A 27,524-nucleotide genomic window follows, 5' to 3' on the forward strand; every position below is an offset into this window, starting at 1 on the left:
GAAAACCAGCAGAGACAGTGAGACTGTGTGTTGCTGCTCTCACAGGTGCTTTTCTTAAAGGGATCACATGTGGACGTACCCACCAACGCAATCACTCGCTCTGAGCTCCAGCGCTGGGACAGCAGCTGGAGAGGCAGCAGGGACATATGGTGGGGAACTGGGTTGTCTGGCTTGGGATGGGGGCTGGAGAGATGGTTTTCTGCTGATGGAGGCCACTGTTTCTTTGTTGAACTCTCTCCCTTGCCAGCAGAGGAGCAAAGGCGGTCGCCATATCTGAGTCTCCACTGTTCATTCGCCACGCACTGACGATTTGAGACCTGGCTTCACTCAACTTTTGGGCACACTCAGGCAGCTTTCAGTGCCTTTCTCATGCAGACCACCTGCCTTGGCTCAAGCTGCAGACTTTCCTAGGGTCTCTCAAACGTTCGCCAAAACCCAGACAAGCACCATCTGGCTTGAGCGCATCCTGTATCTCTGGCTGAGCAGCCCTAAGGCAGGACTAGTGGCAGCCGGCCTTGGTTCACAGCTTGGCCTCTCAAGGTGTTTCCAAGCACGGCATGGGCAGCAGACAGCTGTGGATTTCTTCCTGGCTCCTTCTGGGCGGGCCTGGGTGGGGCATGAGCTGTGGCTGAAACAGACCTACAGGAAATCCCCTCCAAGGTGGTCCTGGGGCTGACGCTTTCACTGGCCAGCTTCAAAATGACCTGGAGCATCACCTAGCCATCTCCAAGTACAACATACCCAAGGGGCGAATTGGGCTGGCACCAGAGTCCTGCTGAGGCAGATCCTGCTCAACAGCCCCTGCACAACAACTGTAGCCAGGGCCAGTACTTACAACCAGTGAGCCCAAGGGTCAGTCCCTCACATTGATGTGCAGTTATCAACCAAGGCTCAATTACAAAAGGAGGGCACACACAACCCACACAAGGAACACACCTGGAGCACGTGGCTCATGTGACCAGAAAGACTGTGCCACTGAACCCCACAGCACACCTACTATTGTGTTTCCCCAAAAATAAAAACATAGCCAGACAATCAGCTCTAATGCATCTTTTGGAGCAAAAATTAATGTAAGACCTGGTATTCTATTCTATTAATTATATATTGTATTGTATTATATTATAATTATTATTATATTACACCTAGTCTTATATTATAGTAAAATAAGACCGGGTCTTATATTAATTTTTGCTCCAAAAGATGCATTAGAGCTGATTGTCTGGCTAGGTCTTATTTTGGGGGAAACACAGTACATAAGGCCATTCTACTAAGAATGAGAGACATAGTAGCCCTACCTAATACATAGAAACAAACACAGGGAGGCAGCCAAAATGGGGAGACAAAGAAACATATTCCAAATGAAAGAACAGAACAAAGCTCCAGAAAAAGAACTAAGCGAAACGGAGATAAGCAATCTATCAGATGCAGAGTTCCAAACACTGGTTATAAGAATGCTCAATGATCTCATAAAAATGAAGATGGAAACCATGAAAAAGAACCACTCAGAAATAAAGTATATAATAATGGAAACAAAGAATATATTACAGGGAATCAACAGATTAGATGAAACAGAGGATCCAGCCAGTGATCCTCAGGGAATCAACAGATTAGATGAAGCAGGGGATCCAATCTGCTACCTTAGAATATAAGGTAGCAGAAAACACCCATCCAGACAGCAAAAAGAAAAAAGAATCCAAAAAATTGAAGACAGTCTAAGGAGCCTCCAGGACAATATCAAGCATACCAGCATTCTCAATATAGGGGTACCAGAAGGAGAAGAGAAAGAGCAAGGAATTGAAAAGCTAATTGAAGAAACAATGACAGAAAACTTCCCTAACTTGGGGAAGGAAATGGACATACAAGCCCAGGAAGCACAGAGAGTCCCAAACAAGATAAACCTAAAGAGGCCCATACCAAGACACATCATATTTAAAATGCCAAAGGTTAAATATCAAGAGAATCTTTTTATTTTATTTTATTTTAATTAAAGTTTATTGGGGTGACAATTGCTAGTAAAGTTACATAGATTTCAGGTGTACAATTCTGTATTACATCATCTATAAATCCTATTGTGTATTCACCACCCAGAGTCAGTTCTCCTTCCATCACCATATATTTGATCCCCTTTACCCTCATCTACCACCCCCCGCCCCCTTACCCTCTGGTAACCACTAAACTATTGTCTGTGTCTATGAGTTTTTGTTTCTCATTTGTTTGTTTTGTTCTTTTGTTGTTTTTGGTTTATATACCACATATCAGTGAAATCATATGGTTCTCTGCTTTTTCTGTCTGACTTATTTCGCTTAGCATTATATTCTCAAGATCCATCCATGTTGTCACAAATGGTCCTATTTCATCTACAAAGAGAATCTTAAACGCAGCAAGAGAAAAGCAGTTAGTAACCTCTAAGGGAGCCCCCATGAGACTGTTCAGTTGATTTCTCAACAGAAACTTTGTAGGCAAGAAGGGAGTGGCAGGAAATATTCCAAGTGATGAAAAGCAATGACATACAAACAAGATTGCTCTACCCAGCAAGGTTGTCATTTAGAATTGAAAGACAGATAAGGAGCTTCCCAGACAAGAAAAAGCTGAAGGATTTCATCACCACCAAACCAGCATTACAAGGACTCTTAGAGAAACTTCTCTAAGATGGGAGGGAGGTTAAGGACAGGTGAAAGGGGAAAGGATTAAGAACAAATTAGGTGTTATACAGTAGTCATGAGGATGTAGGTTACAGCATAAGGAATATAGTCAACAAAATTGTAATAACTAGGTATGGTGCCAGATAGATACTTTATGTATTATGGGGAATATAATCAACAATGTTGTAAAGATCATGTAAGGAGCTAGATGGGCACTGGACTTATCAATGGGATCACGTCATAGACTGTGTACATGCCTGACCAATGCGCTATACACTTGAAGAGCTAAAGTAGAATAATATTGAATGTCAACTATAACTAAATGTATAGGTATATATAGTCATGGGATGTGGAGTATAGCATAGGGAAGATAGTCGATGGTATTGTAACAGCTGTGTAAGATGTCAGAGGGGTAGTAGCTTGGGGGATGGGTTATCACTTTATGAGGGGTTTAAATGTCTAACTATTATGTTGCTTTGTACACCTGAAACTAATTTTAAAACAACTTTTTTAAAGAAAGTAATTGTTAGATTAAAAACAACAACAAAAAAAACAGACTGAACACACACACAGAAAGGAACAATGATTTCAGAGCTAGGTTAATCAAAAACTAATCAAAGCCGAGGCCCAGGCTGGAGACAGTAAAAGAAAGGATCAGTGAATCTGGCTCATTATAGTCCAAGTTCTGAAAACCACAGATAAGGAGAAAATATTAGAGCAGTCAAAAAGAGAAAGAAAGAAAAAAACAAACCTATTATATTCAGAAAAATTTTAGCTGATTTTCCATAAAAGACAATGAAATCCAATAAAATAATATCATTTAAGGGCCAAAAGTAAACAAACAACCCCCCATAAAAACACACAAAATAAGACCCCCAGATCTGTCAACCTAGAACTCTATACCCAGCAAACTATTCTCATATAATGAAGGTAAGATAAAGACATTTTCAGATAAACAAAAGCTGAGAGAATTAGTAGCCAGCGTACCCTTACTATAAGAAACGATAAAAGAGTTCATTAGGGTGAGGTGAAATGAGTCTGGATAAAAATCTGGAATCTTCAGAAAATATGAAAGAAACCATTTGTACAACACAAGGCATATAATGTTTACTATCTGGCTTTTTTCAGAAAAAGTTTGCAGCTCTTGTCAGAGAGCAACTACTATAAGCAAGCAAACAAAAACAAAAGGTACGGTATAGCTAACAAGGAGCGATAAAATGAAATACTAATACATATTAGTTTAATGCAAAAGGGAGGAAACGAGAAACAAAGAGACAAAGACAGACGGTCCAAACAGAAAACAAACAGCAAGATGGTAGATTTAAACTCAACTAGGTGAGGTTTTCAATCAAGACGGTGTTATAGATAAACCCTGTGCTAGTCTCCTCTCGTGACCACATCAAAATTACAACTAATCTACAGAACAGCCATCATTGAAAACTGCCTGAAGTCTAGCTGAACAGAGGTCCTATTGAGGCAGGATAGATAGCCTAGGAAATTGACAATTCCCTCCAGGGTACGACGTAAGGTGTCTCACTGATTACACAAGTAACAAATAACTGTACCCAGCACCTGCAGCTGGAGAAATACAAGAAACAGTTTCTTCCAACAAAGCTAATCCCTATGACCAGGACCTGACTTTCAGGTTATTTTCATGTCATTATAATGTCATTTCCATTGCAGTTACTTCAACTCCCATCATGCACCTGGTGCTATGACAGTTTCATAGAAACCAGTAAGGAAGAAAAAGCGGGAAATTGAGGATCCCGTCTATTCGGAGGAAACTGATGAGCCACATCAATGGGACACCATCAGTTTCAGCCCCCAGGAGGGATAAATACCCCTGATCAGGACATCCTCAGAATGATTCAATCTCTGAGTTTGCCCACACTTCCCTCTCAAGTGTGTACTTTCGTTTCAATAAACTTTCTGTGCTTTCCTGCATCTGTCTTGCTCTTGAATTCTTTCTTGCATGGAGACAAGAACCTGGCCACTGTTGCTTTGGGTTGAGTCCTTTCTTGGACATCCCCATGAGCCTCTGGCAACACTATAACTAAGGATATACAGAAGAAGCTACACTGAGACTGGGAGGAAGGGCCGAGACTCCAAACAGGCTGGTCCCACATCCACTTGTGGCAGTTAAAAACCAGGAGGTATATCAAGAGGGATATCTGGGCTGTGGAGGTGCCCCATGAAAAACGAGAGGCCCCAGCCCCACACCAGGCTCCCCAGCCCAGGGTTCCAGTGCCAGGGAGAGAAGTCCCCACAACTTCTGTCTGTGAAAACCAGTAGAGATTGCAACTGAGTGAGATGGAGTGCGGCAGCAGTCCCGGGCACGCCTCTTAAAGGGCCAAGGTATGGACTTACTCACTGACAGATTCACTTGCTCTGAGCTCCATCAATGTGGCAGCAGATCTAAAGGAGCCAGAAAGGCATCAGGACATAGGGGTAGGAATTGTCTGGCTCCAGTGCCATGCGTGGAGGGGCAGCCTTCTCCCAGACAGAAATGCTACCAGAATCCATTGTTCCCTTGTAGAGCCTTCCCCCCACCCAGTGTGCAGATGCAAGTGGGTGCCATATCTGTGTCTTCAGCAACCTGGCTGACACCATTCAACCTGAACTGGTGATTTCCCTGAGACTCCACCCCACCCAACTTGCGGGCCCACGCATGCCACTTCCAGTGGCTTTGCCATACAAATGGCCTATCTTGGCTTATGCTATGGACTTTCCTAAAATCTCCCAAAGGTTCACAAACCCAAACAAGCAGCATCTAGCCTCAGCATGTCCCATACCTATATTACGAAGCATCCCCAAGCCTGGCACTAGTGGCAGCCAGGCTCAGTTCTCAGCTTAGCCTCTCCCAAGCACCTCCAAGACGAGCACAAGTGTCAAACATCTACAGATCACTTTGTAGCTCATATCAAGGGGCCCCAGGCAGAGCACAGGCAGTGACTGACCTTGGACTGCAACAGAGCCCCTCCCAAGAAGCCCCAAACCAACATACCTGGTGGCCAGCTTCAGACCAGAGCACCATCCAACCAATGCCACAAACAACACATCCAAAGAGCAGACTGGGCAGGCACCAGAGCCATACTAAAGTGAATTGTGTTCTATATGGTCAGCTCCTGCGAAACAGCTCCTCCACTATAGTCACAGCCAGTCCTCATAACCAATCAACCGGAGGGTCAATCCCACTGATGTGCAAACAGCAACTAAGGCTCAACTACAACAGGAGGGCACACATGACACACACAAGGGACACACCTGGAGCACCCAGTTCTAGTGACCAGGGAGATTGTGCCACTGAGCCCCACAGGTCACCTACTACATAAGGCAACTCTACTAAGACTGGGAGACATAGCAGCTCTACCTAATACACAGAAACAAACATAGGCAGCCAGCAAAAAAATGAGAAGACAAAGAAAGATGTCCCATATGAAAGAAAAGAACAAAGCTCCAGAAAAAGAACTAAACAAAATGTAGACAAGCAATCTACCAGATGCAGAGTTCAAAAAACTGGTTAAAAGGATATTCAATGATCTCAGGAAGAACTTCAACAAAGATGCAGGAATCAAAAGATGGAGATAGATATCAGAAAAAAGAACTAGTCAGAAATAAAGAATACAATAACTGAAATAAAGATCACATTAGAGGAAATCAACAGTAGATTAAATAACACTGAGGACTGAGTCAACAATTAGGACAAGGTAGTAGAAAACACCCAATCAGAACAACAAAAGGAAAAAAGAATTTTTAAAAAATGAGGATAGTTTAAGGGGCCTCTGGGACAATATCAAGCATACCAACATTCACATCATAGAAGTAACAGAAGGAGACAGCAGAGAGAAAGGAATTGAAAACCTATTTGAAGAAATGACAGAAAACTTCCCTAACCTGGAGAAGGACATGGACATACAAGCCCAAGAAGTCCAGAAAGATGAACCCAAAAAGGCCCACAGCAAGACATATCATAATTAAAATGCTAAACGTTAAATACAAAGAGAGAGTCTTAAAAGCAGCAAGACAAAAGTAGTTAGTTGCCTACAAGGGAGCTCCCATAAGACTATCAGCTGAGTTCTCAACAGAAACTTTGCAGGCCAGAAGGAACTGGCATAAAATATTCAAGATCATGAAAATCAAGGACCTACAACCAAGATTATTCTACCCAGCAAAGCTATCATTTAGACTCGAAAGAGAAATAAAGAGCTTCCGAGACAAGAAAAAGCTATAGGAGTTCACCACCACCAAACCAGCATTACAAGAAATGTTAATGGGACTTGAAGAAGAAGAAAAAGGAGAAGGAGAAAGAGAACAAGAAGGAGGAGGAAGAGGACGAGAAGGAGGATGAGGAGGAGGAATAAAAGGAGAAAAGATACAAAATTTGAATAAAATGTTAATAACTAACATAAATCAATAACAATACATAGTCAATGTAAATCCACAATCACTTTAAATGTAAATGGATTAATTGCTCCAATCAAAAAACATAGGGTGGCTAAATGGATAAGAAAACAAGACATATGCTGCCTACAAGAGATTCACTTCAGATCCAAAGAGACACACAGACTGCAAGTAAAGGAATGGAAAAAGATATTTCATAAAAATGGAAACAATCAAAACAAAAAGCTGAGGGTAGACTTTATAACAAAGGCTATAACAAAAGACAAAGAAGGACCCAGTAATCCCACTTCTGGTTATTTATCCAAAGAAACCCAAAACACCATGTCAAAGGGGCATGTGCATCCACGTGTTTATTGCAGCATTGCTTAAAATAGCCCAGATATGGAAGCAAGCAAAGTGTCCATTGATGATGACTGAATAAAGAAGAGGTAGTACATACTTTAAATGGAATATTGGCCATAAAAAAGAATGAAATCTTGCCACTTGAAACAATATGGATGGACTTAGAGGGTATTGTGCTGAGTGGAATAAGTCAGACCGAGAAATACAGATGCTATATTGATTTCACTTATTTGTGGAATCTAAAGGACAAAATAAATGAACAAAACAGAAACAAACTCATAGATACTGAGAACATTTTCAGGGTGCCAGATGCGAGGGGGTTTGGAGGGATAGATGAAAAAGAGGACAGGATTAAGAAGTACAAATTATTTACAAAATATGCATGGGGATGTAAAGCACAGCATAAGGAACATAGTCAATAATATTATAATGACTATGTGTGGTGTCAGATGGGTACTGGATTTATCAGGGTGATCACTTTGTGGGTCATGTGGATATCTGGTCACTATCTTGTACACCTGAAACTAGTACAGTGTTGTAGGTCAACTTAACTGAAAATTTTTTTTAATCATTTTTAAAAATCTAGGTTTTAACATAAGTATAATGGAAATTAATGGTTTATATAATTTTATTTCCTCTGAACAAAAAATGAGAATTATGCTCATGTAATAAGGGATGAATGTACTAAGTTGCAAATTGAAAACAATCAGATTAAGTGTGATTACAAATAGCCAATTTTTTTCAATTTTTTAAAGTTTTTCAGATGATGTATTACAGAATTGTACACCTGAAATCTATGTAACTTTACTAACAACTGTCACCCCAATAAACTTGAATTTTAAAAAAAGAACCATAAAAAACAGTTTTTGTCTTTTCTCCATTTACTTCAATAAAACATTAATTACCAAAAAAAACAAACACAACAACAACAACAACAAAAAACCAACAAAAAAACCCAACCAGGTGACTAATTACATATAAGGAATAGAAAATATGAAGGTCTGCCTGGGAACATTTGGGGATGTAAACTCTCACAGTGGCTGGGGTACGTGCTTGGCCCTGGAAGGATTGGCTACCCTCCCAAGGACCAAGAATGTGTTTATAGGATGTGGAGCCTGGCCTGTGCCTTGGCGCAGGTGGGCCGAGCTCCGATACATCTAATCTCGTACCAAGGACTGGCCCCGGCTCCTAGACAGTTCCGAGTCCAGTTCCTTGTGTTGTTAACACATAGGCTTATTGGCTCCTTGCCGCTGTTGTTAGTGAAGTCCTCAAAACCCCAGAAAGCCGAGGTAGGCACAGCAGTAGTCGTTGTTGTTCCCCGGGCGCCTTGGGCTCCTGCAAGATACTCCAAGATATTCCGCCCCTGTTGATGACTTTACTTGACTGGGATTTTGCCCGTGCTGATGAAGGGCCGGGTGCTGTTTTCTGTGCATGATGTTTTGTCCGTGCTGTTGAACAACCGGTGCTGTTTCAGCGCATGATGTTTCACTCGTGCTGATGAAAGGCTGTTGCTGTTTCTACGACTCTAATTGACTGGGCCCTGGTGGTATGATGAATTGCCTCCTTGCTTGTTAGTGGTATGATGATATATTCCCCTAATCTCTGTCTTGTCTTACTTACTTTCACTTTGTAATAAAACTCTTTAACCCCTTCATTCCGGCTTGTGGTGGTGTGTCTTGCGTATCGGGCCTTGAAATTAAGTCTGTGCACAGCAATCGATAATACTTATCGATACATTACATTAAATGTAAGTAGTTTAATTACCCCATTTAAAGCCAGAGATTATAAAATGAGATTAACAAACAAAACCAGCTGCATTTTTATAAGCAATATACTTAAAATATAAAGACACAGATTAAAAGCAAATATATCATGTATATGGTATGCATAAAAACAATGTTGTGACTATATTTAAGTAGACTTCCATCAGAGATGATAAGTAGATTTCCATCAGAGATGAGAAGAAATATTTTATAATAAGAAGACTTCCATCAGAGATGATAAGAAATATTTTATAATAAGAAGAGTTAATTCCTTTAGATTCAAAACACATGAAGCAAATTTGATAGAAATAAAAGGAGAAATAGACAAATTCCATCTTTCCCAAAAATTCTTAAACTTACACCAAAAATTCAGTAAGACTGAGAAGATGCGAGCAACACCATGAAACGGATGATGGCTATTCTGTAGAACTCTGCAACAGCTGCAGAGTACACATTCCTTCAAGTAAAGATGTGAGGCATTATGCTGGCCAGAAAGCAATTTTCAATGTGTGTTCTCTGACCATATGGAATTAAAACTAGAAAATCTCCAAATATGTAAAAAGTTAATACGATTCTAAGAAGTCTGGGCTTTATCCTGGAGCACCAGTGGAACTATTCAAGTATTATATGCAAGGGAATGACACATTCAGACTTGAGCTTTTAAAAAATAACATTCATTGAGTATAAAAATGTAGTAGAAGAATGACTTAACACACTTACATACCAAAGAAGGAATAAGCCATAATTCATGTGAAAAATGAGGAGAAATTGATCTAAAGCAGCTGGAAGGAAACAGGATTGAATCAAGGTATTTTCAAATGTAGAATCAGGAGGACTTGGTAAGCAATCAGTTACAGGTGCTCTAACCAGGAATGCTCCATAGGAGACAAGAAAACAGGAAGAAGCAGGTTTTGCGGGGTGCCGGACCTAGAAGACTGGTGTACACGACAGGCTCTACCTTCAATGCAGGAGTGCAGTCAGTGCCAAGTGCTGCCGCTTCCTTCTGTCTTCTCAGGGATCAACCCAACTACCTCTCATTGCTCACTTATTAATCCTTCAAATTCCTCCTGTGGATTCTGAACCCAGATCCCCACCTTTTCCATTTGACCACTTGCTCTTGCTTAGTACTGTCTTCTCAGGTTTTCAGTCGGATATTCCACTGTAACTGAATCTGCTTTTCAGCTCACTCTGTAGGCTTAGTAAACAGGTCTCTGAACTTTTTGTTTGTTTGTTTTGTTTTGGATTTTTTTTTATTTTTATTTTTTGGCTTGATCCACGTGCCCTGAAGGGCTGCTCCTCCTATCCGCTCACTGGCTCAGAGCCACTGCAGATAAGTTGAGCATAGCCTTATCCCACCCCTACTCTAAGTTCTGCCTATCCAGCTTCTGCCCACCAGGGAACAAGTCTACACAAGTTCAATTTCACACCTTGTCTGAGGACCCCATGAGTATCCAAGTAGGGGTATAAAGAAGCCAGTTGGAAATTACGAGCCTGGCGCTCAGGAAAGAGACTGAGAGATACAGACTTATGACCACATTAGCAACTAGGTTGCAATTAAAGCCACATCAGTGAATCAGCCTGACCAAGGAGACTATAAAACACAAGTCCTTAATCTGATGTGGTTCAGGAGCATCTATGAATCCACTGAAATTGTGTGTAAAATTCTGTGTATGTATGTGTCTGTATTTCTGAGGTAGAAAATGCAAATTACATTGGATTCTAAATAGGTCTGGAAATGTAAAAAGATTAAAAACCTATGGGGAAAGAAAAGGCTAAGGATGCAATCTTAAAAGTACTATTTACTGAAATGTGCTACAAATTTTGAATTAGAGCCTATGGTGGGAAAGGGTATGGAACGTGTTAGCATTTCATTACCAATTTCCCATGTGAGTCACAGCAACCATGAAGCACATGATTTTCTACTCAAAACTGGGCAATGTGTCCCCAAAATATGCTAACTCAGACACCAGTGCTTCTAGACTACTCAGAATTGTATGAAAACCAGCACTTTTAGGCCTGGGGCTCTGGATTCTATATTCCCAGTCAGAAAGTGCATTTATTTCCCTCCCACCCTATAAATAAAGGAAACACTCTCCCCAGTCACCTTCTTTCTCATTTCATGTGACATGTGACAATAGAAGATCACTTTCTAAGCATTACTTTATGAACCTTCATGGTCATCAATGCTGTACATGTTAGCATCTGAGTTTTTACAGGCAAAAAAGCTCTGAAAATACATAGGATTTGGATTGCAATATGGGCTACGAAACCCAATCCCACGAAACAAGAATGTCAGCTGGTATGCAATATCACAAAGTGCTCCAAATGCCATTACACTTTATCTTTTTATCCTCAAAATTATTTGTCACTTCAGAGATAGACAGAGATGGGGGAGAGGCGGTTCTTTCCACTGTGCATTTTGAAACCCTTTCAAAAGCTACAAATCTTTATGAAACAAATTTTCTAGTCACATGGATCCAAGCCACAGCATTCTTCCCAACCTACTGCTCCAGCAAGTCAAGTGTCATGCAGGGTCTGGTCCCGCTCCCCCACACAAGAACGCAAGACATGGAGAGGCCAAAAAGGAACAACAACAGAGCCATAGATAGGGGAGTCATACCACCATATTCTCGATGGTGGCTAGTCGAGACACAAAAGCAAACATCTGCCAGTACCCCAACAGGGGTTCTTCCTGCACCCCAGTCTCGCTGGCGGCCAGGTGAGACACAGGAAGTAGGATCTACACGACCCACAATCCATGCTTGCTAACCCCACTTGCTAGCCGCAATCCACCATCCACTTCTCTGCCAACCAACCCCCTACCATAGCCACAGCAATTATATTAGTGGCTAATGGCTAACCGGTAACAGCTGATGGCCACCCAGCCACAGCAGATGGCCATCTGATTACAGCTGATGGCCATCTAATAACTGAACCAGCACCTTTCCACGTGAGGCTGAGAGCCTGGAAACTGCTCTCTGGGACTCTGTCCCCACACCAAGGACAATTTAGTCAGCCAACCTGCATGTAGAAAAAGTGTCTACTTCGTGGGAAACCTCTGAATATCATTTGTACGTGCCCCTGGGTTTATAAAAGCCCTTTCAATATTGTACAAAAGAAGAAGCTATGAATTACCAATTACCAAGAGCTTATCAAGCATTGTGATAACAAATGCTACACTGATGGGCACTTCATCTTTAGCACAATGTGGTTCACAAAACTTTAACACATTTAAAACTCTTAAAATTTAAGAGATGGCTCATAAAAGAATATATACATATAGGTAATAACTGGAAAATGTTCAATTACATTAGTCAATGAAACCTATTAAAACTAGCAAAAATCTAAAATAAAATTACCTATGTTACGCTGGTAAGTCAAAATATTTTATTTTAAAAATTATCAACATACCAGGGGTGCCAAAAAAAAAGGAATACACATGACTTGTATTTGTCTTTTTTTTCGGTATATATTGAGTATTATTATTTTAGTAAATACAGTTTTTTCCTTTTTTAAAAAGTGTATACATTTTTTAGCACCCTCTGTATATCACACACCTTAAAAAACATCAAATACTTTGACCTGGTATAATTCCACTTTCATTAGTCTAACCTAAAAAAATTAAAAAATAAAATGTAGTATGTACAGAGATGTTCACTGTAGCACAATTTGTCAAAGAGAAAATTATTAACAACAAAAGAAAAATGGTAAAATGAGCTGTAGAGTATATACTAGGAAAACATTTTATTTGTGCATTTATTCACTTACTACTATGTTTCAGAAAGGACTTATGGTGGCTCATGTCATGATATATTACACAACCATGAAAAAATATGTTTCAAAAGCTTGTGCACAATAAGAAAATGCTCATGAATATTAAGAAGAAAGGGTTGGACACAAAATCGTGTGTGTACAAAGATAAGACTGGAAGATGTGTAATCTTACCTTTGTTTAAAACCTGCAGAGACGGAAGGGAATCCATCAGAATATTAAGAAGAATGCTGTGTCTGGGTGGTAACATTATTGGCAAATTTTATTCCCTTATCTTTTAAATTTTATGTTTTATACACTGAGCTTATATTTTTATAGTAAAATGTATATATATGAAAAGTATAAAAAAACAAATATTATTTAAAAAAAAAAATTTGCCTCCATATATGATAGTTTATAAGAAGGTAGCTCTTCCTATATAGCCACTAGTGGATTGAAAAAGGAAAATGAAAGTAACACCTAAGAAAGAAAATCCACATTGGAAATTAACCTCATAAAATATAAATTTGTCAATTAAAGGTACTAAAAGAAAGAATAAAGAGATCATATAAGGTTGTGGAGAGGGAGGATCATTGATATAAACAAGAGAAAACAGAAAGGTAAGGGATTTTAATCTTGAAATCAAATAACCTATCAGTGAACTTAGGCTAACATGGTTGTCTTGTTTAAATTGTAGTTTCAAAAAAGAATATATCAAGAAACAGAAAGTAGAACTGTGGTTGCCAGGGGCTGGTGGGAGGGAGAATGGGTGATGAGTATGTAGTTTCTGTTTGGATAGATGAAAAAAGTTCTGGAGATGGAAGGTGGTGACAGTTGCACAACAATGTGAATGTACTTAATGCAAGTGAACTTATAAACTGTTAAATGGTAAATTTTACATTATGCGCAATATTGTGATTTATAAGAAATATACCGGGGGTGCCAAAAAAATGTATACAAGTGGACACTTTGGTCAACGTTGCTCAAGCAGTAGTTCTCTGTAATCAGAAGTTTCTAGACACTGATGGTAACCGCTTTGAGCACCTTTTGTAATTTCAGAAGTCAAACGTGACTTATATTCATCTTTTGTTATCGGTATATACTGAGTATTACAATTTTAATACAGTTTTCCTTTCTTAAAATGTGTATGCATTTTGGGGGGCATTTTTTGGCACCCTCTGTATATAAATGTATTTGGTCATCTGAATGACTAAATATATTTCTCAGATATATTTGGCCTTCATACACAGTTCCTGGCTCACAGCTCCCAAACCCCGTGGAATTTCCTAGGTGATGAGAGCAACAATAGAGTCTCTTGTTATGTTAATGAGGTGACTTGTATCCCCAACCCCAGGGTAGGGACTGGTTGCCAGTAGGAACCAAACAGGTAGCTGGAGGAGTGGAACTTTCCGACCCACTCCCTTGAGGTGGCACACCCAAGCCAGTGGCCAAAGACTGTCATGACTATGAAATGAAGCCTCCATCAAACCCAAAGGACAGTTCTTGGGCCCTTTTTGGAGAGCTTCCAACTTGGGGAAGCAGAATGTACCAGGTGCTGGGCCTCAGATCTCTGAGGATAGAAGCTCCTTTGTTCCGGGCCCCGCCCTATGTATCTCTTCCTCTGGCTGTTGACTCCTATTCTTTAATGTCCTTTGTAATAAATCAGTAATCTAAGACTTCTGTAAGCCATTCTAGCAAATTAATTGAACCCGAGGAAGGGGTCATGGGAACTGCTGATTTGTAGCCGGTAGGTCAGAAGCCCAGGTAACAACCTGGGCTTGAGACTGCTATCTGATGTGGGGGGGGTGGGCTTGTGGGAAGAAGCCCTTTACCTATGGAATCTGATTCTATCTCTGGGTAGATGGTGCATTCTAGATGGTGTCCAAGAGATGCATTCTTGGACACCCTGCTGGTGTCAGAGAATTGCTTATTGGTGTAGGGAAGCCTCCACACACTAGTTGGAACTGTGTCCAGGAACCCTTTTGTTATGTACATTTTACTACAATTTAAAAAAAAAAAAAATACATTAAGGACTGATTTGAAGTAGTTCAGCTGGTAAGGTATATATTCAGATTAGCTCTTTGAGTTTTCAGCTTTTCTGAAACAGTATTTCATAAAGATGTAAGCATCAATTATTAAAAGGAAAACCTGTAATACTTTAATAGCAAGTTTCTCTCAATCAGAGGATAGTTCACTGCATCTGTTTAATAATTCTAATGTAGCCAATGTTTAGTTTTCAATTATCAAGAAATCATGCCTCATCTAAACAAAGATTTAAAAGTAAATGAGTCATTGGATTCAAAGAAAGAAAGAAACTAGAAGTAAGTGAGGTTACTAATAATTCTGGTATTTATGCAAATTTGTTGTAATCAGCTATGAGAATACATCTCCCCAACAGTAAGCACCATTCCTAGAAATTGGGCAAAATATATTAAAGAATTGTCCCCATAGTTCCTGGGAAGAGCCACAGTTTTCCTTAAAATGCAGTGGAAGACATGATGATAAAGCATTCTACAAATAGAATTTTTCTAATTTAAAATAATTTCTGATCATAAAAAAGCAAGAAACAAAATTAAAATAAACAACTTTCAGGAACCAAATTCCATATCCAGGTTTCTCAATTCACTTCAAAAATCTCACTTACCCTCCTGGTGTTTTCAAGGATTTTGGGATCAGGTTTTCCATAGTTAGGTGGATTGGCATATGGGTCATATCCAAGTTTGGCAAGCATGGGTGCAATCGCCGCCATGTCTTGTAAAACATCTGGAGGTATCTTCCCAACCCATTTGGATAGAGCTCCCACATTGACTGGCTTGATGACTTGGTCTGTTGATCTCTCCACTCTGAAAACAATATGAATAAATACATATTTAGAATTCCAAAAAATAGTGTTAAAAGACATTATGGAAATTATGTTTGATAACTTTAAAAACTATAAGTATCTCAATTATAAAGGCTTAACACTATTTAAAAACATTTTTTAAAGTTCTAAATTTGATAGTGATTATTGGCAAGCTCAGATTTCTAGAAATAGAAAAAAGGGTCAGCAGAAAACACACACACAAAATGTGTTGACATTTTAATTACAATATTCAGAATAACAAAAATACTACTGCTCAGAAAAACAGCCAGTCAACTTACTTGAAATGCATCAAAAATAAATAAATAAACAAGACGAACTGATGAATGACTAGATGGACAGATTATGTGATAAAGCAAATATAACAAACCCTTAATTGTAGTTAGTGGGTATAATTCTTTTAATTCTTTGTACATTTGAAACTTTTCATAATAAAATATTACAGGAAAAACAGCCCAAATCCACTAAGAATGCAAAACATTCATTTGTTCTATTTTTCTGTTGACTCCCTGAAGAACCCTACTTTCTAAGGAAGACAAAGAAGTGCTGTTCATGATTTTCAGTATTACAGAATAAATGTGTTTTACCTCTTAACCTAAAAATTTAAGCTTGTACTGATTATATTCATTACATTTGACTAAATAACTCACAATATTAGGATAAAATAAAACATAAAATGACATCTAGATACAAAATGATTCTGAATTAACAGATTTTGGCCAAATTACTCTAAAACAAAAGGGCTTAAGAGAATTTTATATCATAATAAGGAAGTCATTCAGAGTATTCTACTAAACAGTAATAAACCTTTTCCTTTACATATATGACCTCTCACTGCAGATAATTACTATCTGATGAGGAACCCCTCAAAGGGGCTTCTGCCTAAAACCACAGAAAAGAGAAAATGAAATGATTCTTCCCTAGAATTCTGTAAGGCCATTAACTCCAGGTTTTCTTACTACCCTAGTAGCCACATTCTTTGGCCCTCTCTTAAAAATTTCAAAAAAAATTTCCCCAGGTGATGTAGGTAAACACTGTACTCACCTCTTCTCAGGACCACATCAATTACAACTAAACTACAGAATAACCATCACCGAGAATCATCTGAAGTTTAGCTGAACTGAAGGCCTACAATTACAGACATACAGAAGAAGCCACTGCGCGGCTGATAGGAGGGACACAGACACAGAACAGGCTGGTCCCACACTCACATGTGACCAAAAATCAGAATGGATATCTCAGCTGCAAAGTTTCTCCCTACCCCCAAGGAGCAGGGTTCCCAGCCTCATACCAGGCTCCACAGCCCAGAGTTCCACTGCCACGGGGAAGAAGTCCCCATAATTTCTGGTTGTGAATACCAGTGAAGATTGTGACTGAGTGAGACAGAAGATGGCTGGAGTCCCAGAAGCTCCTCTTAAAGGGCCCACACACGAACTTACTTGTGGATAAACTCTCTCACTCTGAGTTCCAGCACTGGAGCACCATCTCGAAAGGCGCCAGGGACATATGGTAAGTAACTGAATTATCTGGCTTCAAGGCGAAGGCTGGAAGGACCGCTTTATCCCAGAGAAAGGAGCTGGTGGAAGCCATTGTTTCTCTGTTGAGCCCTCCCCCTGCCTGTGTGTAGACACAGGCAGATGCTGTATCTGAGTCTCCATCAAACTGGTTATCATCTTTCATCTGCCTCACCATGACGATTCCCTGAGACCCCACGCCACCCAACTTTCGGTCACACCCAAGCCAATTACAGTGGCTTTTCCATACAAACAACCTGTCTTACCTCATGCTGTGTACTTTCCTAAAATCAAACAAAGGTTCACAAAACCCAAACATGCAGCATAGGGCTTCAGTATCCCACAACTCTGACTGAGCAGCCTTAAGCCTGGCATTAGGAACAACCAGCCTCAGCTTCTAGACTTGCCTCTTGAGGCACTTCCAAGCCCAGTGAGGGCAGCGGTCATCTGCAGATTGCTTTCTGGCTCACACCAGGTGGCCCTGAGCAGAGCACAGGACGCAGCTAAACTTGGCCTGAAGAGGGTTCCCTCCCAGTAGGTCCCAGGACTGGCATAACTTCAGGACAAGCCAGAGCATCACCCAGACACCTCCAAAGATGACACACCCAAAGGACAGATTGGGCAGCACCAGAACCCCACTAAAGCAAACCCTGTAGTGTCAACCCTTGCACCACAGCTCGTCCACTGTAGCCAAGGCCAGTCCTCACAACCAATCAGCCTGAGGGTCAATCTCTCCCAGTGATGTGCAAACAGCAACCAAGGCTCAACAACAACAGGATGGCACACAAACCCACACAAGGGACACACTTGTAGCACCCAGCTCAGGCGACAGGGAGACTATGCTACTGGGCCCCACAGGACACCTACTATGGAAGGCCATTCTACTAAGACCAGGAGGTATAGCAGCCCTATTTAATACACAGAAACAAACACAGAATGACAAAGAAACATGTCCCAAGTAAAAGACCAAAGGTCCAGAAAAAGAACTAAAAATGGAGACAAGCAATTTACCAGATGCAGAGTTCAAAACACTGGTTATAAGGATGATCAATGATCTCAGGGAGAACTTAAAGAGATAGGAAACATAAACATGGAGACAGAAAACAAAAAAAGAACCGGTCAGAGATAAAGAATACAGTAATTGAAATGAAGAATACATTAGAGGGAATCAAGAGTAGATTAGAGGAAGCAGAGTATTGAATCAACAATTTAGAAGACAAAGAAGCATAAAATACCCAATCAGAACAGCAAAAAGAAAATATATCCAAAAAAAGTGAGGATCGTTTAAGGGGCCCCTAGTCCAACATCAACATACCAACATGCACATCATAGGGGTACCAGAAGGAGGAGAGAGAGAGCAAAGAATTGAAAACCTATTTGAAGAAATAATGAAAGAAAACTTCCCTAAACTGGTAGAGAAAAGAGATATACAAGCCCAGCAAGAACAGAGTCCCTAACAAGATGAACCCTAAAAGGCCAACACGAAGATACATCATGATTAAAATGCCAAAGGTTAAAGACAACGAGAGAAAAAAAAAGAGATCCCCTAAAGTTGTCAGCTGATTTCACACAGAAACTTTGCAGGCCAGAGGGATTGGCACAAACTAGTCAATGTGTTGAAAAGCGAGGACCTACAACCAAGATTATTCTACCCAGCAAAACTATCATTTAGAATAGAAGGACAGATAAGAGCTTCCCAGTCAAGAAAAAGCTAAAGGAGTTCATCACCACCAAACCAGTATTACAAGAAATGTTAGAGGAACTTCTTTAAGAAGAAGAAAACAAGGATCAAAAATATGAATAATAAAATGATGGTAACCAAGTATCTATCAACAATCATTTTAAGTGTAAGTGGATTCAATGCTCCAATCAAAAGATAGAGTGCCTGAATGGACAAGAAAATAAAACACATACACGGTATGATCAAACTGTCTAAATTTAAAAAAAACAATTATTACAGTAAAAGACTGCCATTAATCCCCCTCAAAATACTCCCCATTGCTCCCAACACAATTGTCCCATCATTCTTGCCACTTTCTGAAGCAGTTCTGGAAGTCCTCTTTTGTGTCTTTAGCTGCACTGTCATGGCTTCCTCATTGCCCTGAATTGATTAAAAATGTTTACCTTTCATGGTCATTTTGACTTTGGGGAAGAGCTACAAGTCGTACGGTGCCAGATCAGTGAATTAGGTGGATGAGGACACACCGTAATGTTTTTATTTGACAGAAATTGTCATACCAGAAGCGATGTGTGACACAGAGTCTTTCCATTGTGATCAGAAAATATGGTGAATGCTGCTGCCGAGTGCCATCCAACGGAAAGGCAGGGATCTTCAAAACAGAAAGCAGCGCGTCAAACCTTAGTAACAGTGTGTGACAAGTTTCAATTTGTTTGGTGCAGTCAGTCGGGTGTGAGCTATGGCTGAAAGAAAGTGTGTTTTCAAGTGTGCCGTAAATCATCCTCCATCATGACAACGTTCCGTGTCACGCATTGCTTTTGGTACGGAAATTTCCGTCAAAGAAAAACATTATGGTGTGTCCTCATCCACCTTATTCACTGGATCAGCACCATGCAACTTCTGGCTCTTCCCCAAAGTCAAAATGATTTAGGACATTGATGCAGCCATGACAGCACAATTAAAGACACTCACGAAAAAGGACTTCCAGAACTGCTTCAGAAAGTGGCAAGAATGATGGGATAAGTGTGTTCGAAGTGAGGCAGAGTATTTTGAGGAGGATTAATGGTGACGTGTCTTTTACTTTAATAATTTTTTTTTATTTAAGCATTCACTGTATTGATCACACCATGTATGCTGCCTACAAGGGACTCACTCCAGATTGAAAGGCACACACAGACTGAAAATAAAGGGATGGGAAAAAAGTATTTCATGAAAATTGAAATTAAAATTACCCCCCCAAAACTGGAGTAGTAACACTTATACTGTACAAAATGGACTTTAAAACAAGGGCTGTAAGAAGACACTAAAACCCAGCAATCCCCCTTTTGGGTATTTATCTGAAGAAACCCAAAGCACTACTTCAAGGGGAAGTATGCATCCATCTGTTCACTGCAGCACTATTTACAATAGCCAGGATATGGAGACAGCCTGGGTGTTCATCGATGAAAGAATGGATAAAGAGGAGGTAGTGCATATACACAATAGAATATTGCTCAGCCATGGATGAAAATGGGATCTTGCCATCTGTGGCAGCATGGACGGGCCTGTAGGGTATTATGCTGAGTGGAGTATGTCAGAGAGACAGCCAGATGCAATGTGATTTCACTTATATAGGGAATCTAAAGAACAAAATAAACTAACAAATAAAACAGAAAAAAACTCATAGATACAGAGAACATTTTGATGATTGCCTTATGGGAGTGGGGTTCGGGGTGAGTGAGAAAGGGGAAGGGATTAAGAAATACAAATTGGTAGTTACACAGTAGTCATGGGATGTAGGCTATAGCAAAAGGAATATAGTCAACAATATTGTAATAACTACGTATGGTGTCAGATAGGTCCTGGATTTGTTGGGATGATAGATGGGAGCAGGGTTGGGGGACTGGGTGAAAAAGGTGAAGGGATTAAGAAATACAAACTAGTTATTACAAAATAATCATGGGGATGTAAAGTAAAGCATAGAGAATACAGTCAGTAATATTGTTATAACTATACATAGTGCCAGGTGGGCACTAGACTAGTCAGGGGGATCATTTCTGAAACTACATAAATGTCTAACCAGTATACTGTACACCTGAAATTAATATAAAATAAAATTGAATAAATAAATAAAATGTAAAAAAAAATTCTCCAGGTGAAAAGCTAAAAGCATTTTCCTTAAAATCAGGAACAAGACAAGGATGCCCACCTTCACCACTTTGATCCACTTATTGGAAGTCCTTCCCACAGCAATCAGAAAAGAAAAAGAAAAACAAAGGCATCCAAAGAGGAAAGGAAGAAGTAAAACTGTCACTATTTGCAGATGACATAATAGAGAGAACCCTAAAGATTCCACCAAAAAACTACTAAAATATATAAATGAATTCAGTGAAGTATCAGGATACAAATTGATACTCAGAAATTGGTAGCATTTTTATACACTAATAATGAATTATCAGAAAGAGAAATTAAGGAAACAATCCTATTTACAATCACATTAAAAAAACAAAACAAAAAAAAACACCCTAGGAATAAATTTAACCAAGGAAGTAAAAACTCGTACTTGGAAAATTATAGGACAATGAAGAAAGAAACTGAAGAAGATAACAAATAAATAGAAGCATATACCTTGCACATGGATAGGAAGAATTAACATAATTAAAATGTCCATACTACACAAAACAATCTATAGATTCAATGCAATCCCTATCAATATACCAATGGCATTTTTCACAGAGCTAGAATGAATAATCCTCAAATTTATATGGAACCACAAACAACCCAGAATAGCCAGAGTAAGCCTCAGAAAGAACAAAGTTGAAGGCATCACAATACCTGATATCAAACTATAGTAATCAAAACAGGATGGTAGTACCATAAAAACAGACACATAGATCAATGGAACAGAATAGACAGCCCAGAAATAAACCCACACCTATATGGTCAATTCATCTACAACAAAGGAGGCAAGAGTATACTCTGGGGTAAAGACAAGTCTATTCAATAAATGGTGTTGAAAAACTGGACAGATATACGCAAAAAAAAAAAAAAAGAAAAAAAAAGAAAGAAACTGGACCACCTTTTTTTCACCATGTACAAGAATAAACTCAAAATGGGTTAAAGTCTTAAATGTAAGACCCAAACCCATAAAACTCCTAGAAGAAAACAGGCCATAAACTCTAATGTTGCTTTTAGTGATTTTTTTTCTGCTGTGTCTCCTCAGGCAAGGGAAACAAAAGAAAAAATAAATACACTGAACTTCATCAAACTAGAAAGTTTTTGCACAGCAAAAGAAACCATCAATAAAAAGAAAAGACAACCTACTGATGGGAGAAGGCATTCACCAATGATACATCCAATAAGGGATTAATATCCAGAATATATAAAGAACTCATGAAACTTAATACCAGAAAAACTAACGATCCACTTAAAAAAATTGGGCAGAGGACCTGAATAGACATTTCTCCAAAAAAGACACAGACATGGCCAACAGACACATGGAAACATGCTCAATGTCACTAATCATTAGAGAAATGCAAATTAAAACCACAATGAGATATCACCTCATTCCTGTCAGAATGGCCATCATCAATAAATCAACAAACAACAAGTGCTGGTGAGGATGTGGACAAAGGGGAACTCTCGTGCATTGTTGGTAGGATTGTGAACTGGTGCAGCCACTGTGGAAAGCAGTATGAAGGTTCCTCAGATAATTAAAAATAAAACCAGTTAATTCCACTTCTGGGTATTTATCTGAAAAAACAGAAAACACTAATTTGAAAAGACTTATGCACCCCATGTTCAATGCAGCATTATTTACAATAGCCACGATATGAAAGTGACCTAAGTTCATAAACAGAAGATTAGATAAAGAAGATGTGGTACATATACTTGTATACCATGGAATCTTACTTGACCATAAAAAAAATGAAATCTCACCATTTGCAACAACATGGATGAAACTAAAGGGTACTATGCTAAGTAAAATAAGTCAGACAGAGAAAGACAAATACAATATGATCTCACTTATATGTGGAACCTAAAGAACAAAATAAATGAATAAACAAAATAAAAACAAACTCATAGATACAGAGAAAAAACTGATGATTGACAGATGGGAGGGGGTTGAAGGGCTAGGTGAAAAAGGGGAAAGGACTAAGAAGTGCAAATTGGTAGTTACAAAACAGTCATGGGGATTAAAGTAAAGCACAGGGAATATAATCAGTAATATTGTAATAACTATGCATCGTGCCAGGTGGCATTATACTAGACTACTCAGAGGGATCACTTCATAAATTATATAAATGTCCAACTATGCTGTATACCTAAAATTAATATAATACTAAATGCCAACTTTAATTGAAAATTTCCTTAAAAGGGGGGAACAAAACTGAACCCATCATCTTGTGCTCAACATCTACTCCTCTTCATGTACATCTTATCTGATGAATGGCACACGTCACCACCCATCCACAGGACCTGGGATGGAACAGTGAGAAAGCAAGGACAGTTCAACAGAATTTTGCTTTGAGTAGAACATTCTCTCCTCCATTCTTACTGCCATTACCTTCATTTATTTCACCATTATTTGTCACCCAGATGAGTACAACAGCCTTCTAATGCCCCTGCATTTACATAGTTGAATTCTATGCCCAACTATCTATCATTCCACCTGAATATAAAGAGGGTCTGTGTCTTATTAACCTCACTATCACCAGCACCTAGCACATTAAAATAAAATACTCAAAAAGTGTTTATTAAATGAATAACTAAAAGCTTCTCATGGAGAAGGAACCCTACAAATTTAGTTTATACAAACATGTTCAAGAGAAGTCAAGGATCATATCTTTATAAGCAGACCAACTGACACAAGATGAAATAACTAGAAAATTTGCAAATGTAAACTGCATGATATTTACTGTGGGTACATTAAGAATGTTAGAGAGTGAGGGCCATGACTACAGAGATAAACATCGCTACAAAAAGAAAAGGTTTATACTAAACAAGGAACAAAATTTTCCATTCATTCTGTTGGGCACTTTGCATATGATATCTTTAATCTTTAAAACAACCTTAAGAGGGACGTCATCAAAATTGCGGCGTGAGGTGAGCCTCTGTAAATGTCCCATAGAATTTACAACAAATCAAACAACTATAACTCCACAAAGGACTCCCTGCACAGCACACAGACAAGACGAAGAGGCCCATTACTGAATTCACCTACAGATGGGTGAATGGTGCGAGCGGGGGAGAAGGGAAGGGAAAAGTGCGGAGAGACGGAGCCCTGCGGGCGCAGGACGCAGACCTAGCTCAGTGCGCCGAGCTTGCTGCTTCCCGGAACTACCGCAGCTGCAGGAGACGGAGGAACTCGGACTATAGGGCTCCGCTTATGGCCCACAGGGCTGAGGGGGCAGCACATAACATGGCTGAACCCAACGCTCACGGCAGAGACCTTGTAGAAGAGACTGAGGGAAAAAGGCTGAAAATGGTGGTTTAAACCCTCACTGCCGAACAGAGAATGGAAGCCTTAGGCACTGAGACCAGCCGCCCCCTCCCTCCCCTCCCAGAGCTCGCCCCACCCCACCTGCCCGGTGCTAGAAGCGGAAGAGTAGCAGTGTCTGAGCAAAAGAACAGAATATTTACTGTTCTGAGAACTGTGGTCCTCAGACACAGATTCACAGCCCAACTAGTTCCAGCAAAGGGGAGGGAGCTGTGGAAGCAGGACCGACTGTGGTGGTGGTCGCCGCCATTGCTCTGGGCCACCTCTCACAACTCACCCCGCCCCTGGCCCCATCTATCTGGGCGGATCCCTGCAGGAGTAAACAGAACTGCTGAAACACATGGGCTCTGAATCTGGTGCAGGAAGAACTTTGGAAATTCAAAAGTTCTCCGCATACCCACACGGACACTGTGCCTGTGACCCAGGCGAACTATTAACAGAGGAAAAGCCTGTCTCCCAGGGAATCCCCCCGTTGTTTGAGAAGCTGGACTAATGCAGAGAAAACATAGCACTACACTGTGAGAGAGAAATAAATGCTGCAGTCAGGGAGAAAATAAAACATTCTACCAACAAAGACTGGAAAACAAAACACAGACCTCTTCCTAGGAGCCTGTTGCAGAACTCACTCCTGTACATGTCTCGGAAGAGAAGTAATAAATCAGTAATTCCCATGAACAACCAAGGCAACAAGACAGCTCAGAAAGAAAGTGAAAAGTCTCCAGAAAAGGAACTTAAAGATATGGAAATATGTGACTTAAATGACAGACAATTCAAGATTGCAGTTCTTAAAAAACTCAAAGAGATGCAAGAAAACACAGAAAGGCAGTTTAATGAACTCAGAAACACAAGGAACAGCATGAGCATTTTATGAAAGAGATTGAAATTTTAAGAAAGAACCAAATAGAATTTCTGGAGAGTAAGAACTCAGTAGAAGAAACTAAGAATGAAATAGCCAGGTTAGGTAGCAGAGTTGACCAGAAGGAGGAAAAAATCAGTAACATCGAAGATAGAAACCTGGAAATGATACGGACGGAAGAAGAAAGACACTTGAGACTTAAGAGACATGAAAGAATTCTACAAGACCTTTCTGACACCATCAGAAAGAGCAATATAAGAATAATGGGCACGCCAGAAGAAGAAAGAGAGAAGGGTACAGAGAATATATTCAAACAAATCATCGAAGAGAACCTCCCAAACTTGTGGAAAGAACTGGATCCTCCAATCCAACAAGAAAATAGAACACCTAATTACCTCAATCCCAACAGGCCTTCTCCAAGGCACATTGTATTGAAGCTGTCTAAAATCAACGACAAAGAAAGAATCCTCCAGGCAGCCAGGGAAAAGAAGACAGTAACCTACAAAAGAAAGCCCATTAGATTATCATCAGATTTTTTAGCAGAGACTCTACAAGCCAGGAGGGAGTGGAACCAAATATTCAAACTATTGAAAGAGAGAAACCATGAGCCAAGAATAATATATCCAGCAAAGATATCCTTTAGATATGAAGGAGGAATAAAGACCTTTCCAGACATACAGAAGCTGAGGGAATTTTCTAATACACGACCTGCACTATGAGAAATACTAAAGGAAGCTATTTGACCACCATCAACAGGGACAATTAATGGCAACCAAAATATAAAAAGGGAGAGACTAAAGGCCTGAACCGGAATATGGGAATGGAGAAAGTAAGCATATTGAAGAAAATGGAATACTCTAAATATCAAACTTTCTTTTACATAAACTTAAGGGTAACCACTCAAAAAAAATCCACAACTGAAATATATACTGACATAAAAGAAGAAACAGAGGGAAACATCATAGAATACCACCACACAGACATAATAGACAACAACAAAAAGGCAAAGAAACAATGGAGACACAGCCTTACCAGAAAACTAAAGACAGAATGACAGGAAATCCTCACATATCAATAATCACCCCAAATGTAAATGGACTGAACTCACCAATAAAAAGGCACAGAGTAGCAGATTGGAACAAAAAACTAAGCCCAACCATGTGCTGTCTCCAAGAGACACATCTCAGCTACAAGGACAAGCATAGACTCAAAGTGAAAGGGTGAAAATTGACACTCCAAGCAAATGGTATCCAGAGAAAATCAGGTGTAGCCATAAAGATATCAGATGAAACAGACTTCAGGGTGAAAAGGGTAACAAGAGACAAAGATGGACATTTCATAATGGTGAAGGGGACTGTACAACAAGAAGACATAACAGTCATCAATATTTATGCCCCCAATCAGGGAGCACCGATATATATAAAGGAACTACTAACAGAACTAAAGGGAGAAATTGACCAAAACACAATTATACCAGGGGACTTAAATACATCATTGATAGCTATGGATAGATCATCCAAACAGAAAATAAATAACGAAATAGCAGCCCTAAATGACACATTAGATGAAATTGACATAATTGAAATACATAGAGCACTTCATCTTAAAACATCACACTATACATTGTTTCTAGTGTACATGGAACATTCTCAAGGATAGACCATATATTTGGAAATAAAATCAGCCTAAGCAAATTTAAGAAGATTGAAATCATACCAAGCATATTCTCTGATCACAAGACTTGGAATTGGATATCAACTGCAAAAAGAAAGCAGGAAAAACACAAACAATTGGAGATTAAACAACATACATCAAAAGAACGACGTGTCAAAGAAGAAATTAGAGGAGAGATCAAAAGATACATAGAAACACATGACAATGGAAATACATCCTACCAAAATTTTTGGGATGCAGTGAAAGCAGTTTTAAGACAGAGATTTATATCATTACAGGCCTATCTCAAGAAACAAGAAAAATCCCAAATAAATAACCTCATGTTACACCTTAAAGAACTAGAAGAACAAATGAAACCCAAGGTCAGCAGAAGTAAGGAAACAACAAAAATCAGAGCAGAACTAAATGAAATAGAGAACAAAAAGACAATAGAAAAAATTAATGTGACAAAGTGCTGGTTCTTTGAAAAGATTAACAAAATTGACAAACCCTTGGCTAGATTCACTAAGATAAAAAGAGACAAGACACTAATTAACAAAATGAGAAATGAAAATGGGAAGTTATC

At 39.5% G+C, this 27,524-nt stretch overlaps 1 long non-coding RNA gene across 4 annotated transcripts in view; it reads right to left on the minus strand.

Annotated features, from left to right (window-relative positions):
• Positions 1-27,524, minus strand: part of LOC109438044 (protein-tyrosine sulfotransferase 1) — a 175,685-nt gene that overhangs the window by 56,667 nt on the left and 91,494 nt on the right. For all 4 annotated transcript variants that reach the window (XR_012494945.1, XR_012494944.1, XR_012494946.1 and 1 more), the window contains exon 3: positions 15,543-15,741. This is a non-coding gene — a long non-coding RNA (protein-tyrosine sulfotransferase 1). The remainder of the gene's footprint in view (positions 1-15,542; positions 15,742-27,524) is intronic.

The sequence above is a fragment of the Rhinolophus sinicus genome, linkage group LG03, assembly GCF_036562045.2.
Source record: "Rhinolophus sinicus isolate RSC01 linkage group LG03, ASM3656204v1, whole genome shotgun sequence".
Lineage (NCBI taxonomy): Eukaryota > Metazoa > Chordata > Mammalia > Chiroptera > Rhinolophidae > Rhinolophus > Rhinolophus sinicus.